Genomic DNA, 15097 nt, shown 5'->3' with positions numbered 1-15097 from the left:
AACTCAAACACATGATAAAAGAACATTGTTTCATGTAGTTTATACCTCACTGAAAATATATTAAACATGAATTCAAAATGCTAAAAGGGTAAGAGTAAGTTCGAGTATAATTGCTGGTCGTAATCAAACATTTTTATTTCTAAAGAAACCGTTTAGTTTTGTATGCGAACCCAAAATATGTTTAGTATAATTCACAAGAAATCACATTCAAGGAAGTCCTATATTCTACAGCAGTAATGGTTTGTTTGAAATGATCAAGTTTTTTAAATTATTTTGTTGGTTCTAGAATATTTTTTACTTTTCAAGATATGGTATTTCAGTTCGATTCCCTTTCAGTTTCACCATTACTATACAGTTCAGATGTATGGGGAACTAATCTCCTAACTTTGTTTGGCCTTGCGTCATGTTGGGGACTCTCCAAGTTCCTATACAGTCTGTTATGTTACCACTGTTCTATATATGTTAAATGTTGCAGGATTAAAGTTAGCTTCTTACTTCTGTAGAGATAACATAGACAAAGGAGGAGTTGCCAGTTTGTCAGAAACTGTTTTGATTTCAAGAATATTGATATTAATAAATTTTGATCAGAGCGGCACTTAGAAGCTTGTGCAACAGAAGTAGTGTTTTATAATTAAGTCCTTTATAATAGAGGTATGTACAGATCACCTTCAGGAAATTTTAACCTCTTCATAAGAAATATGGAAGCTCCGTTGTCCCTTCTCACAATAAAAAAAAAGGAAATAGTGGTTACTGGTGATATTAATGTGAGTTTATTGAAAAGCTCTTGTCAGAGAACAATTATGGCACTCAGTAACACCATCTTTCAATTTAGTTCCCACTGTGGACTTTGCAGCTAGGATATGTAAATGCTCTGAGATTGCCATTCATAATATCTTTGTATACAAATCAAGGGGAAAAAAGGCATATCACAAAAACAATAGTAAATGGGCTATCTGATCATGACATGCAGCATCTTGTGTTATATTTTGAAACTTCTCAGGATAAAAAAAATCTATTAAATCTGAGTACAGGAGGATAATACATAAGTAGAAAATTTAGATATTGCTCAAAAACATGAACTGGAAATATGCTTACAACACTTCTGACTCAAATGGAAAATACAAAGCATTCACTAATAAAGTTACCTCCACTTTTGAAAATTGTTGTTCCCTAAAGGTAACTCAAATCACACAGAACTCAAACAATAAACCAAGGATTACACAAGGAATAAAGATAACATGTGGGACAAAAAGGAGACTGTATCTACTATCTAGGAACAACTCTGATGTTAACACTGTAATGTATTACAAAGAATACTGCAAAATATTGAAGCAAGTAATCCAGAAATCGAAGCAGGTTTATTATGAGAAAAAGATAATTACATCGAACAACAAACCAAAATCTGTATGGGATATAGTGAAGACAGACAGGTGGGGCCAAAAAGGAAGGGGAACAGATAATTCTAAAAATAAATGAGACTTTGGTAACAAGTGCATGTAGTGTTGCAAACCTCGTAAACAAGTACTTCATTTTTGTTACAGACAGCTTGGTGTCATCAGGTTCGGTGGGCAGTGCAATTGTGTATCCAAGACAAGTCTTTAAAAATAACTTCACTAAAATAGAAATGGCGCTCAGGTCTCCCAGAGAAGTAGCATCCATCATAAAATCCTTCAAATGCAAGTATTCTAGTGGGTATGATAATATATCAAAAGAAGTTAATCAGGCCGGCTGCAGTGGCTGTGCTGTTCTAGGCGCTGCAGTCCAGAACCGCGGGACTGCTATGGTCACAGGTTCGAATCCTGCCTTGGGCATGGATGTGTGTGATGTCCTTAGGTTAGTTAGGTTTAAGTAGTTCTAAGTTCTCGGAGACCGATGACCTAAGATGTTAAGTCTCATAGTGCTCAGAGCCATTTGAACCATTTTTTTTAATTTAATCAAAGAGTGCTCATGCAAGTTGATTTCTATCTTAAGTTGTTTCTGTAATCCTCAAGCACCTGACTGCAAATAATATATTGTCAAAGTCACAGTTTGGGTTACTTAAATGTTGTGATATAGTGAAAGCTATTAGAGGCTACTGGCATTTTCTGTTCCTGTCAAAAGCCTTTGACTGTGTGAACCACATCATTCTCTTAAGTAAGTTACAATAGTATGGTGTCACTGGCAGTGCTATGAAATTGTTTGTCTCTTATCTAACAGGAAACAAAGGGCATTGTTGTGAAAAACCTAAGCAGGCAGCCTTCATCCGATTGGGAATTAATTACCTGTGGTGTTAAAGGTTCCATCTTGGGTCCATTGTTTTTTTTTTTGTTTACATTAATGATCTCATCTGTTACTCAGATTTTCACTGACATTGATAAGTGATAGCGTTGGAGGTGCTGCGCCAGGTCTTCGCCGGAAATCACAGTTTATTAGAAATTAAGTGATTGGAGATATGTTGTTTCATTTACTTGTTAAATTATACTTGTTTTCTTCTTGAGGTCACCAGCTGCTTTGTTTTGGGATCGTCCCACAATTCTTCTCTACTTGCCCACCTTGGGAAATTGGTTATTTATGAATTGGGTGGCCCATTTTCCCTTGTGGAGTGGGGGAAACTTAGAGCAATCTGCAGTTTAGGTTGTTCAGTTATCCCCCCGTCAATCTGCCATACGTTAATAGCTGCCTATGTCATGTTTGTCAGATTCAGTGTTAACGAATTTATTGCTTAAGGTGTAAAGGCTGAATTCCTGAAATATGTTTTTATCTTGCCTGTCATCTTGCGAGGTGGTATATGTGTAATGTAGAGTATGTTGGTATATTTTATGTAAAATTGCATTTCATGGATTTTATTTAAATGGTCAATTTATCATATAAAGTTGCCACCCTTCCACCGTAAGAGTTCTTTTAAAACAAGTTACACTTTTGGTGGCAAATAATTTTTAATGTGAGTGTTTTGTACCATTTACAATCCTCTTACAGGGCACATAGATTATGTGTTTGTGTGAGGTGTTAAAAATTTTAATTTAGGGTAATCTGGTGTGTTGCACATTTGCGTCAGTGTAGTCTTTAAGAGGTGTTGTGAGCGGTCGTGTCTACAGCCATGTTAAAAGGGAGCTTTCTGATTATAATTTTAAATCTGTTTAAAAAAAGGCTTTTCGGAATAAAATTTCCATTTATTGAAAATAAAATTTTTAATTTGTTTCTTCAGTTACCATTGGCAACTACTCTCACGCTCACATAGTCTGATTAAATGTGTTAATGTTCTTCATGAATCGCTAGTAAATAAAATAAATTATTATGGATATTCTTTGAAAATAAATCAGGTTCAATGGAGGAGGGGATACTGTGGGGAGGGTTTAGATCCAGTAAGGTGATGGAAGGCTGACCAGTACTTGGATGAGTTTATAGTTAGGGTATCATTTAGGCAGATGCAGGCCTGGCGCCAGTCCCAGCGTTTTTTGGCTGCGAGGAAATTACAGGCATGTCGTTGGAGTTGCCAGTGGCATCGGAGTGTATCCCGGTCCCATGTGTGGAGAAAGGCATGGCGGAGATGATGGGATTCACAAAGGAGGATGGCCTGTGGGGGTAAAGTGTGGTGGTGTGGGTGAATGGTGGTAGTGGGGATGTGAGCCTCAGTGGCCTCAGACAGGACATGTTGGAGAAAGGAGGCAGCATGGCTGATATCATGCTGGATGCTGGATGGTCAGATGATGGCCACTGACCTAGGTATGTAGGGCTGCCCAGTAGCCATTCCCATCAGCACGGGAGTAGTTATGGACGAAATTTTGGGGAGGATTGGTGTGAGGAGTGAGGCGTGTGTTTTGTAGGTCTGTCACGGTAAGGAGGATACACAGCTGGTCGCTACCAGTGGGATCTAGGATGTTCGCCATAATGTGTCGAAGGAGGTCACTGGAGGTCAGGACTACATGGTGAGTGGTATTGGAATCAGGGCAGGTGTGGCGGGGGAGTGGAGGAGCTCATCTTGCAGTGCGGCAAGGAGCCGATGCCACCATTGTAGCTGTGCACCGGTACGACGGTGGATGTTTAGGTCAGTGGCAATCACATAGGTGGAGAAGGTGTGATCAATGTGGCAAAGGAAGTCAAACAGGATGAGGGCAGTGGCACGGGCATAGATGGTGGCGCTGTTTATGATAAGGCTGGGGAAAAAGAAGCTGAGGATAAGGTGTTCAGAGGGGTCAGGAAAGAGGGTTTGGAGCCCAATAGGGATCTGGCGAAGGTAGCCGATGGCAACTCCACCATGCGCAATCAGGTGGGGATTATTGGATTGTTGAAGGGGGTAGGGTGATGTGCTGATGATACGTGGGGGCTGGAGAAATGTTTCATTGAGGAGGGAGGCATCCACACGGTGGGTTGTACGGATGTGCATGAAGAGTTGCTTGTTGGTAGGCAGAGAACGGATGTTACTGAACAAGATACGATGCTGCTGCACCATGGTGGGGTTTAAACTAGGGTGTTGGGACGGGAAAAGGTAAAATGGGCTTGGTTATGGGAGTAGGTGTCGAAGGTGTTAGGGTGGATGATTGAACAGCAGCTAGGGAGATCTACTGGAGGGTATGGGGGCGTTGAAAGTGGTGGATATTTTGTAGGACGATGGTTACAAATCTATCGATATCCTCGACTGTGGGGAGAGGGCAAAGGCTGCTTCCAGAAGGGGTGGGATCGTAAATAGGTTGGACGGGGACAGTGAGATCGGGAGATGTGGGGGGTATCTGGCCTTACATTTTTCAATAGTTTCTTTTTCCTTTATTGTAATTTCCATTCACGATCAGGGGCAGGCTGGCACCAGCATAAGCGCTGCTCTGCAGCTAAGAGACATAAATAAACAGGAAGACATGTAAAACAATATAACGTAGGAAACATGGCGGAATATAGAAACAAAAAAGGCGAAATAGAAGAAAAGAAAGCATACGAAGCACTGACATTAAATGAGAAATAAAAATCTGTAAAAATTATGCTACACAAAAACACACACTAGATTAAAAGGCACCAGGCAAATTATGGAAACCAGGGTGTGGGAAGGATCTAGCCTGCAGACAGTGTAAAGGATGAAGAGATGTTGGAGGAAAAGGAGCAGGTGGGGGAAGGGGATGAGGTCGTACGGGAACTGTGTGGTGGAGGGAAGGCGGATATGGAAGGTAAGGCACAGCACATGCCATTTGAAGATTTGAGGGTCTTGTAAAAGCTGGTGAGTGCGGAGATCCAGGCAACACTGGCATAACAAAGGATGGGACAGATGAGGGATTTGTAGGTCGATGACCATGCAGCTTTGCCTAATACTACGAATGTAGTGTTGTGGACATGTTGGGAATGTGGATCTCACGGGGAGCGTGCTAGGGATAAGTCCCTGCAGACGCACTATCCTCTGTGCCCGCGGTGGCTCAGATGGATAGAGCGTCTGCCATGTAAGCAGGAGATCCCGGGTTCGAGTCCCGGTCGGGGCACACATTTTCAACATGTCCCCAATGAAGTGTATCAACGCCTGCTTGCAGCTAGGGTGTCTATTTAATTATCATTTCATTTCTAGCAAAGCTGCATGGTCATCGACGGTAACTGTTCTTTCGGGAACAGATACTACCGTCATATATAGTTAAAGATAGGATGACGTTATAGAGATGGGCAAGGACAGTCAAGAAGGAGATGAGGCTTTCTCTAAGGTGGCAGTAGATGACACAGTCATGAGACAGTGGGCCTTGTTGCATTTGGACCAGAGAAGTTTAGTCTTGTGCTGTGATTGGAGTGTTCATTTCAGAAGGGGACAAGTGCTCCAAGTACTGGAGACTAGGGGCAAGTGGAGTGACCGAGGTATCGGCGCATTCCATGACGATGGGGAAGAGAGAATAATCAAAGTGGGGATCATCTGGGATGGAGAAGACCTCAGAAAGGTGGGAAGCAAAGGGGTTGGCCTTGGTTCAAATGGTTCAAATGGCTCTGAGCACTATGGGACTTAACATCTATGGTCATCAGTCCCCTAGAACTTAGAACTACTTAAACCTAACTAACCTAAGGACAGCACACAACACCCAGCCATCACGAGGCAGAGAAAATCCCTGACCCCGCCGGGAATCAAACCCGGGAACCTGGGCATGGGAAGCGAGAACGCTACTGCACGACCACGAGATGCGGGCGGGGTTGGCTTTACTGAGGTTGTCAGGAAGGGGGCAGTCGTTATGGAGAAGGGGGTAATTCGGCGCGGAATGGGAACCAGTAAGGCGATGGGAGGCGGACCAGTACTTGGAGGAGTTGATAGGCAGGGTGGAATTCAGTCGTGTACATGTCTGGCGCCAGTCTTGGCGTTTCTTTTCTGTAATAAGGTTCTGTACGTTTCGCTGTATTTGCCGGTGGTGTTGAAGAGTATCCCTGTCATGAGTGCGCAGGAAGGAGTGATAGAGGCGGCGGGATTCACAGAAGAGGAGGACAGCCTGCAGAGGGAGAGTGGGACGGTGGGGATGGATGGTTTTAGTGGGAACATGGACCTCCAAGGCGTCAGTAATTACCTTCTGAAGGAAGGGCGAGGCATGAATGATGTCGTCAGGATGGTGATAAGTAAGAGGATGGCTTTCGACCTGGGTGGTGATGGATTCCCAGTAGGCATCCCAGTTGGCACAATGGTAGACATGGATGACCTTGGGAGGGGGTGCAGGGCAGAGAGCTGGAGGGGCGTGATGAGCAGACATTATGGTGAGAGGACGGGGAAGTGGTCAGTACATGTGGGGTCAAGGATGTCGAAGGTGAAACACCCAAGAAGGTTGGTGGAGGTAATGACAACATTGTGAGTGGCGTCGCTTTCGGGATGGATGTGTTTTGGATGTGGAACAAAGTCATCTTGGATCGTGGAGAGGAACTGATGCCACCAATGAAGGGCGGCAGGGGAGCAGCTGTGGATGTTTATGTCGATGGATATTACAAAGGTGCAGAAGGTGCAGTCAACGTGGGAATTGTTGGGGTGGATGGGAGACAATAGGACAAACAGGGACAGTAAGCTCAGGGGTGGCATGAGGGGGTTTAGGTTTACACATGTGGCAGTAGGTAGAATGGGGGCTGTTGCAGGTGTTACAGGAGAGAGGGGTGGCTAGATTGGGGCAGTTTTTAAGAAAGTGGGAGACATTGCAATGGGGACAGTTGGGGAGGCTTTTGCAGTTGGGGATCAGGTGATCATTGTACATGAGGCGGTGCTGGAATTGGTAGGATTGGGGAGGGATTTGGAGGATTCAACTGGATGGTGATGGTGGTAAATCTGAGCACCCTGGGAGTAGAGGTGGTCAGTGGAGGGCGTGGACTCCGAAAAGACCCTCATGAGATAGGTGGGACCAGCAGAATTGTGGATACGTTGGGGTGAGTGGATTTGCAGGTTAGGGTGTGAGCTCAGTTCCACCAACACCTCATCCTCCGTGATCACCGGGCTGAGTTTGGTCATCATGGCGGTGTAGGTGGGGGACGATCGGGAGGCTGACGCTGACAGGGAGAGGAAGATGAGAAGAAGGGAGTCAGGGATGCGTTGGGGCCAAACAAAATGCACAGTAGTTTACAGAGGAGGTGTGTGTGAAAGAAGGGGACTCGATGAGGATTGAGTCCCTGCAAGGAATCGAAAAATGGTTCGAATAGCTCTGAGCACTATGGGACTTAACATCTGCGGTCATCAGTCCCCTACAACTTAGAACTGTATGCGCCCCGGTGGTCCCGGTCGCCTACGGTGGACTGGATGACCGAGCGGTGACCTCTCCAGCTGTCAGGATGCTATGAAATGGCTGTAGAAGCGTCAGAAACACCAAAGAAACATTATTAATTCATAACACCTTTATTCGTGCCGAGTACAAAGTGACCTTCCCCGAGTCCTCGCTGACTCATAGCGATGACACCAGATCTGGGCCGCACCAGTCTTGCTAGCGCAACGCCACGTGCAGTGATGTAGCGGAGGAATGCCCTTACTTCAGTCGCGTGTGGCTGGCGGCGCCCGGCTGGTGAGCTGGCTCGAGGCATACAGCAGGCTGCTGCACGTAGAGGCTTTGGGTTGGAGTCCCTGGCGCTGTTGGCACCAGAAGATTTCTCGTAGTGCGGAGTGTACTCTATCCCACCCCATCTTCTTCCGTGCTCCTCCTGGTGGCTCGTCCGCAGTGGACGGGCGGAACAGACTGCAGTCCCCTAGCATCGTTGGCTCACCCGGCTGTGATGGCGGGTGCACAGGGCCTAGGCCCCACATCATCTCGACAACGGCTCACTGATGTGGGCAACATTGGCGGCGAGCGAGTCTGCCGCGATGTCTGCTAATCCTGGGTTGATGATTGATAGCGGCAGCAGAGACCCCTCACGTCTGCTGCTGGATGGGCCGCTCTTACTGCAACATCTCCTTAATAAAGATTAACATGTCGATCACCGACCTGAGTGCTATGCAGCAACCCAGTACACATCTAACTGCAAGTCTAACTGCGAGTGCGAGTGCCCTGTTGCTATCAAAGCTGGCGTATTTAAAGGAAGCACGAGCGACGTCCTGACGTCATTCTCGTTTGTAATGACCACATTCGTTCCACTTATAGTGCTGACTTATCTGTCGTACTCGCCCCTTAGGTGTTCTTGCAACAGAGTTAGGTGTTGTTTCGACAGACTTACACGAAGTTGTGAAATGCAGTACAGCTGACACTATACCTGTGTCTTGCACTCTATGAAAGTCTCCGTCTAACACAAACCCGCGTGCTAAGCAATTCTCTCTCGCCTGTTGTGTGGAACCAGGCCATGGCCCCTGTGTGACGTCACATTCCATACATGTGCAATCCTCTTACTTCTTGGCCGACCTACTGCTTCTGGCTTTCGGCGTAGGCAACGAAACTTGACAATAGTCCACGTCTCCACCTCTTTACAATTCTGCGACACTACAGAACTACTTAAACCTAAATAATCTAAGGACATCACACACATCCATGCCCGAGACAGGATTCGATCCTGCGACAGTAACAGCTGCGCGGTTCCAAACTGAATCGCGCAGAATCGCTCGGTCACAGCGGCCGGCTGCGAGAAGTCAGCTGGGGGATGGGAGCACCAGTGTCTGGGGTGGACAGGAGAAACGTTTGGAGGGTGGGGTCTGGGGTACAGTTGTCAGGAGGAGGGGTAGTGTCCGTGGTGACAAAGGGGGGAGGGGGAGGAGGTGGTGCCTTTTTGCTGGAGGGGCAGAGTCGGAAATGACGTGTTTGTGGAGTTTTTTGGAGACCATAGGCTGGGAGGAGGAGAGAGGGATGGGGAGGAGAGGGAGGTGGTGGGTGGCAGATCCTGTAGACGTGGTGGAGGTGCTGGGGGAAGCAGCTGGTCCAGTCGCAGTGATTGTGGCCTGACATGGCGTGGCGAATGCGGTGGATGCAGATGATGAAGTGACAGGGTGGTGAGAGGGAGCATACCGACAACCTGAGAGGTGGCACCGAAGGTGGCAGCAGAGGTGTACTTGAGGGTGGGGGCAGGAGCTGTTGTGGGTGTGGAGGCTAGGGGAAGAGTGTAGATGTGGGGGGGAGGGTACACAGCAGAGGAGGAGATGGGGGAATGGGTGAGGGGGGGAGGGAGGACGAAGTATAAGGAGGGAAGCGAGAAGCAGCACTCCAGGAAGGGACAGTGGAAGAGGGGGAGGGGAAGGAGTAGATGACAGTGGAGGTGAGAAGGTTCATGATGGACGGATGGCGACGGATAGACGGACAGCAGGCAGCATCGATGATGGACAATGGATGGACAAATGGACCGACAGACGGACAGATGGATAGCAGGCGGCAAAGTGATGGATGTCGGGGAACGGGCAGGTGGGCAGGCTGTCTGCCTGACATCCAGGGCTGCACTGACACCTCTCTCCCCCCCACTTGCTCCTAGCTTCCAGTACTTGGGGGCCACACCAGCATCCTTTCTCAACACCCCCATTGTCACACAAGACATCGTCACCACACTACACACCAATCGTAATATGGCTCCCGGTCACGACCGTGTTACATACCGCCAACTCAAAGAAGCCCCCCTCTCCTTCCTTACAGTCCTAACCACCCTCTATAATGTTATCCTCTCCACCGGCTTCTACCCTGACCTGTAGAAGTCTTCCCGGATCCTTATGTTTCTCAAGCCTGCCAGACTCCATTCCGATACCTCCTCCTAGTGCCCTATGAATCTCACGTCGGTGTTCAGCAAGGTCCTGGGGTACATCATTACCTGCCGCATTCACCACCACTTCCACCAGCACCGTCTCCTTCCCTGGACACAATGTCACTTCCAACCTTCCTTCTCTCCTGACGATCTCCTCCTCCACCTGACACACCTCCTTTCCACTCATCTCAATTCCCATTGCTCCACCATCTTTGCGTCCCTTCACCTTGAACGTGCCTATAACCGCGTATGGCATCCCGGGCTCCTCTTCGAACTCCAGACTTACACCTTCCCCATCAACTATGTTGGCATTATGGCCTCCTTCTGCTCTCACTGCCCCTCCTATGTTACCATCCGCAACTCCAATTCTTACACCTTCTACCCCTCCACAAGCATGCCCCAAGGCTCCGTCCTTTGCCCTCTCCTCTACCTGTTATACACGGCGGACATGCCGCAGCCTCCACCACCTGCCCATCTCTTGGAATATTCCGATGACACTGCCTTCCTTGCTCTTGCCCCTCCCTCCAACACTCCCAGCGCCTCCTCCAGTCCCACATTGACCCGTTCACCACATGGTGCAACCAATGGCTCCTTAAGATGAATCCCTCCAAGACCCAGGTAATCATCGTAGGCCACACCACCCCCTCCTTCCGCCTCCTAGATTTCCACCTTACCATCACTGGTTGTCCCATTGCCCTCACTCCCAACTACCTTGCTATCACCCTCGACTGCCGCCATTCTAGGACCCCCCATCCCCTCACAGTCCAAGCTAAGGCACATATCTGTCTCTGTCTCCTCTCTAGTCGAACATGGGGATTAGACCCTTCCACCATCCTACATACCTATAAGTCCCTCATCTGCGCCCTCCTATGTTACGCCCACCCCACGATGTCCACTTACCTGACCTATTACAAATCCCTCCAATTCATTGAGCGCCATGCACTCCACCTCACTTATTGCATCCGTCTCCCATCCCCCATGCGAAACCTTTATGATCTGATTCCTTTCCCCCATCTTTCCTGTTCCTAGAATGAATATGGATCCTATATGTCTACGACAAACTGGACCCCGCCCCCCCCCCCCCCCGATTTTTGGTTTCTCCCATCCTCTCCCACCTTAGCCCACTGCCACACCCACACCACAGTGTCCCGCCTGGTCTCCATGTCCACACGCTCCATACCCTCGCCCAAGGTGGCTTCCACCAACTCCCCCTTCTGGATGATGTCCTCATGTCTTCCATCTACCCCTCCTACCAGATCTAATCCCTCCTTTTTCCCCCTCCTCAGGGCTCCCACCCTCTCCCTCTTCCCATTTTCTTCCTTTTCCCATGCCAAAAACCTTCTTTTTCCTTTTAACCTGCCCCCTCCTTTCCTTCTCCCCTCCACTGTACCCCTACCCCCTCCTTGTTTCCTCCTACCATCTCTACCCCCTTTTCTTTCCCCCTCATCCCTTCACCAAGTGGTAGGTCCCCTTCAGTGCTGTGATGTTTATCGTTTTTGTTATGGTGTCAGCATTACTCTAGTGCCATGTGCAGTGTCGCCAGAATCACTCATTTGTGTTCACACTGTGGTATTTCTTTATTTTCGTGTCGAATTACAGTGTTCATTCTCCACATGTGTGTGTGGCTCTCGTCTATGTTCTTTTTAAATCTACCATTTATGCTCCTCTATTTTTGTTCTCGTTTCTTCATCACTTTATACCATTCTATGTTATGTGTTCTTTTCTCATTTGACTATGATTTTTCTGTAACTCTCTTGGCTGAAGAGTGGCGTAATGTGCTGCTGCCAGCCCTCTCCATTTTGGGGAGTGAAATAACAATAAAGAAAAAAAACCATAAAAAAACTTTGGGCTGGTATGGAAAATCGGGCCACACGGCTGTCGCTTGGCGCCACTAACAGATGAAAGGGCAGTAGCCACAGTTGCCTTTGCTGCAGTGTCGGTCCGTTTCCCCGCAGTTTTTTACGCTAGTTTCGAAGAAAGAGCGAGTGAAATGTGTGAATTTGTGTCTACAATGTGTTCGCCAGATAAAACATCTGACTAGCGACGTATCTAATAAGGTCATTTCCCAGCAACGGCGGTGACAAACGCTTTCCGCGGTGACGCGGCTGTTTGAGGAAATGGCATTCCCAGCTGGAAGCAGCAGATGTAAGCAACAGAGAATGACGGTGCAGGTGGGGACCCACTCAGACGTGCGATGAATTTCATTAACTACACCACGAACCTACACGAAAGAAAGACAGGGTTGTGTGAAGACATACTAAGTTTATATTTTCTTTGCAAAATATTCTTCCACATCTTTCATTATTCATGTTTTCTTACTTCATCATAAAGAGACTGGACGAATTACTGTTCATGACTGTCCCCTGTCTCATTATGTAGTGGACAATATTTAGGAAACTGACCGCCCCAGAACTAAAACTTGCTGTGACTCTCATAACAACTTTTAGTATTGACAGTTGCAGTACCAAAGTGCAGTTTACCATAATTATTGCACATCACTTCTTGTGGAGTATGTAACTATAACCGAAAATGTGTGGCAGTTGATCCTTACTGTATATGAAGAAGATATGTGTTAACCCCTTTGTTATTGAAACAATCAGTGAAGCAGTATCACAATACTCAGCTCCATCGCTAACCTGCCATTAACTTTATATGAAAAATAAACATAAATCCAAACTCCACCCACCACAGTGGTACAAGTTTACATGCCTTTCAACACCACAGATGAACAGATTGAATCACTGTACGATGAGATAAAAGAATTTATTCAGGTAGTTAACGGGGACAAATATTTAAAATGTGTTATATTACCAGTGGCGATAGAGGGGGGGTCTTTGAGGAAGAGGCGGAGGGGTGGAGTGTGTTCCACACCTGTTTCCAGCTTCGTGGTGGTGACAAAAACTGCCACGTTCTGTTGTGGCACAAGTACTAAAAACTGGACAACATTTTGCTTGTCCTGCTCATCTGACTTGCTTTGTTCTCGACGCCATAAACATGGACCAATAGTCTGGTATTCTGCGCAGCAAATTTAGGTATGTCCTCTATCTTGACGGAGAACTCGATAGCATCAAAGTTATAACAATTACGAAAATCGAAGTATCTACCATATCGAGATGAACGCTGTGGTGTTTTCTCATAATTTCTCTCACGAGCTAGGACCGACCATACAAAACAAGCCTTATGCTTTTCATGTTGAACATTAATGCATTTACCGGATCATAGACGGATATGCAGTGGTACGACGAAAAAAATATATGGACTACTTACAATGACGTTTCTGCCACTGCCGCTGCTGTCGCTGGCTTTCACCAGCCAGGTTGTCAATTATGCGCTGGACATATACAGAAACAAAACGAAATTCTTAACGAAAAGAAAAGAAGTAACGCTTAATCAATCTTTGAAATCACCTACAACAACAACATACACTGAATCGCCAAATAAACTGGTACGGGTATTGCGTATTGAAATACAGAGATAATTAAGGAAGAATAAGGCGATGCGGTTGAGGGGACGGACATGTACAGGTATGGAGACAACCTCATGAACCCATGGACCCTGCATGTCAGTAGGGGAACGTTCAAGGTAGTGGAGGCTCTGTAATAATGAGGGGCTTTTGCAGTTGGAGTGATTTGGGAGCCCTGATATATCTAGATACGACTCTGACAGGTGACACGTACATAATGATCCTGTCTTAATACCTGCATGCATTCATGTCCATTTGCATTCCGTCAGACTTGGACAATTCCAGCAGGACAATGCGACAACCCACATATCAAGAATTGCTACAGAGTGGCTCCAGCAACGTTAGTTTAAACTATTTCCATTGGCCACCAAATGTCCCAGACATTATTGAGCATAACAGGCATGCCTTGAAACGTGATGTTCGGACGAGGTCTCCACAAAAGATTGCTTTTATTTAACTCGAAGAACAAAAAATTTCTTTCATGCAGATATAGTTATTTTTCTGCACATTTGCAGAAGAAAGGATTTTTTAACCTCATGAATTCAGAATCACTACATAATCCTAAATAATTCTTCATTTCCATACTATTATTAAAGACAATTGGTCAGTTGGACGTCACATGGCACAAGCCAGCCGATTTGCACCCAAGCATGACATGAGTGTAAATGGGAGAATTATCTAACTCGTAGTTACCTTAGCATATAGAGCGATGTGATACATACATTTTACAGTCTGAGAGGTGAACAAAGAAAAAAAAGGTGCACAATGAACAACTTACGGAGATTGGTCACAAACTGAAACGAATACAGGTATCGGCAGAAAAGACAAAATTATAAACTTTGGTGCCCGATGGATGAACATGTGATGCTGCAGTGCAATATCAATGCGTGACTGGCAAGGCTAGCGAACAGGGGATGTGTCGATACCAAGGTATAAAGTCTTTGTGAATTTCATTCTATGTACTCAGCTACGCAGTAAGTATGCTTGGCAGGTAGGCATGTGCACAATATACGTAGAAGTTAACATTTGAGAGAGGATGATGCCACTATTTGCTGATGGTAGCAGGAATGGGTGAAGCAAGGAAAAAAACACCATCCGGAAGGAAGTGGTCAACTTCGAGAGACGACAGAATGTGAGGACTCAGGAAATGTCAGTGAGGTGCTCAGAGCCTACATCAGGGACAAGTATACATTCAGAGGCCAACCTATTGTTCTCTTTTGATTGACAGGTCCTTAACCTAATGTTCTGCTAAGAGGATTATGACCCCATGGGGATTATCCTTCTCTTCGATTAACAGGCCTTTAACCTAGTGTCCACACCCATCACCCTACCCTTCCCTTCCCCCACGTCCATCCCCATCCCTCTGTGAACTCCCCTCGCCGATACGAGCACACTTTTGATATCAGTTTGAATGATTGATTAATGATATCGATCAACTGATTAATCCCATCTGGGAAAACCCCCAGGTCTCCCTCTCCGCTCCCCAACTGTGAAATTCAGTGTATGGAGTATTGTTTGAACAATTAGACAATG

General features: G+C 46.4%; 1 non-coding gene across 1 annotated transcript; it reads left to right on the top strand.

The window, feature by feature from the left end:
* Positions 1 to 5363: 5363 nt before the first annotated feature.
* Positions 5364 to 5438, top strand: Trnat-ugu. Its single transcript has one exon. It is a non-coding gene; the product is annotated as a tRNA-Thr (tRNA).
* Positions 5439 to 15097: the final 9659 nt, after the last annotated feature.

This window comes from Schistocerca americana, chromosome 11 (genome assembly GCF_021461395.2).
Source record: "Schistocerca americana isolate TAMUIC-IGC-003095 chromosome 11, iqSchAmer2.1, whole genome shotgun sequence".
Lineage (NCBI taxonomy): Eukaryota > Metazoa > Arthropoda > Insecta > Orthoptera > Acrididae > Schistocerca > Schistocerca americana.
This window is presented reverse-complemented; position numbering and strand designations above follow the sequence as displayed.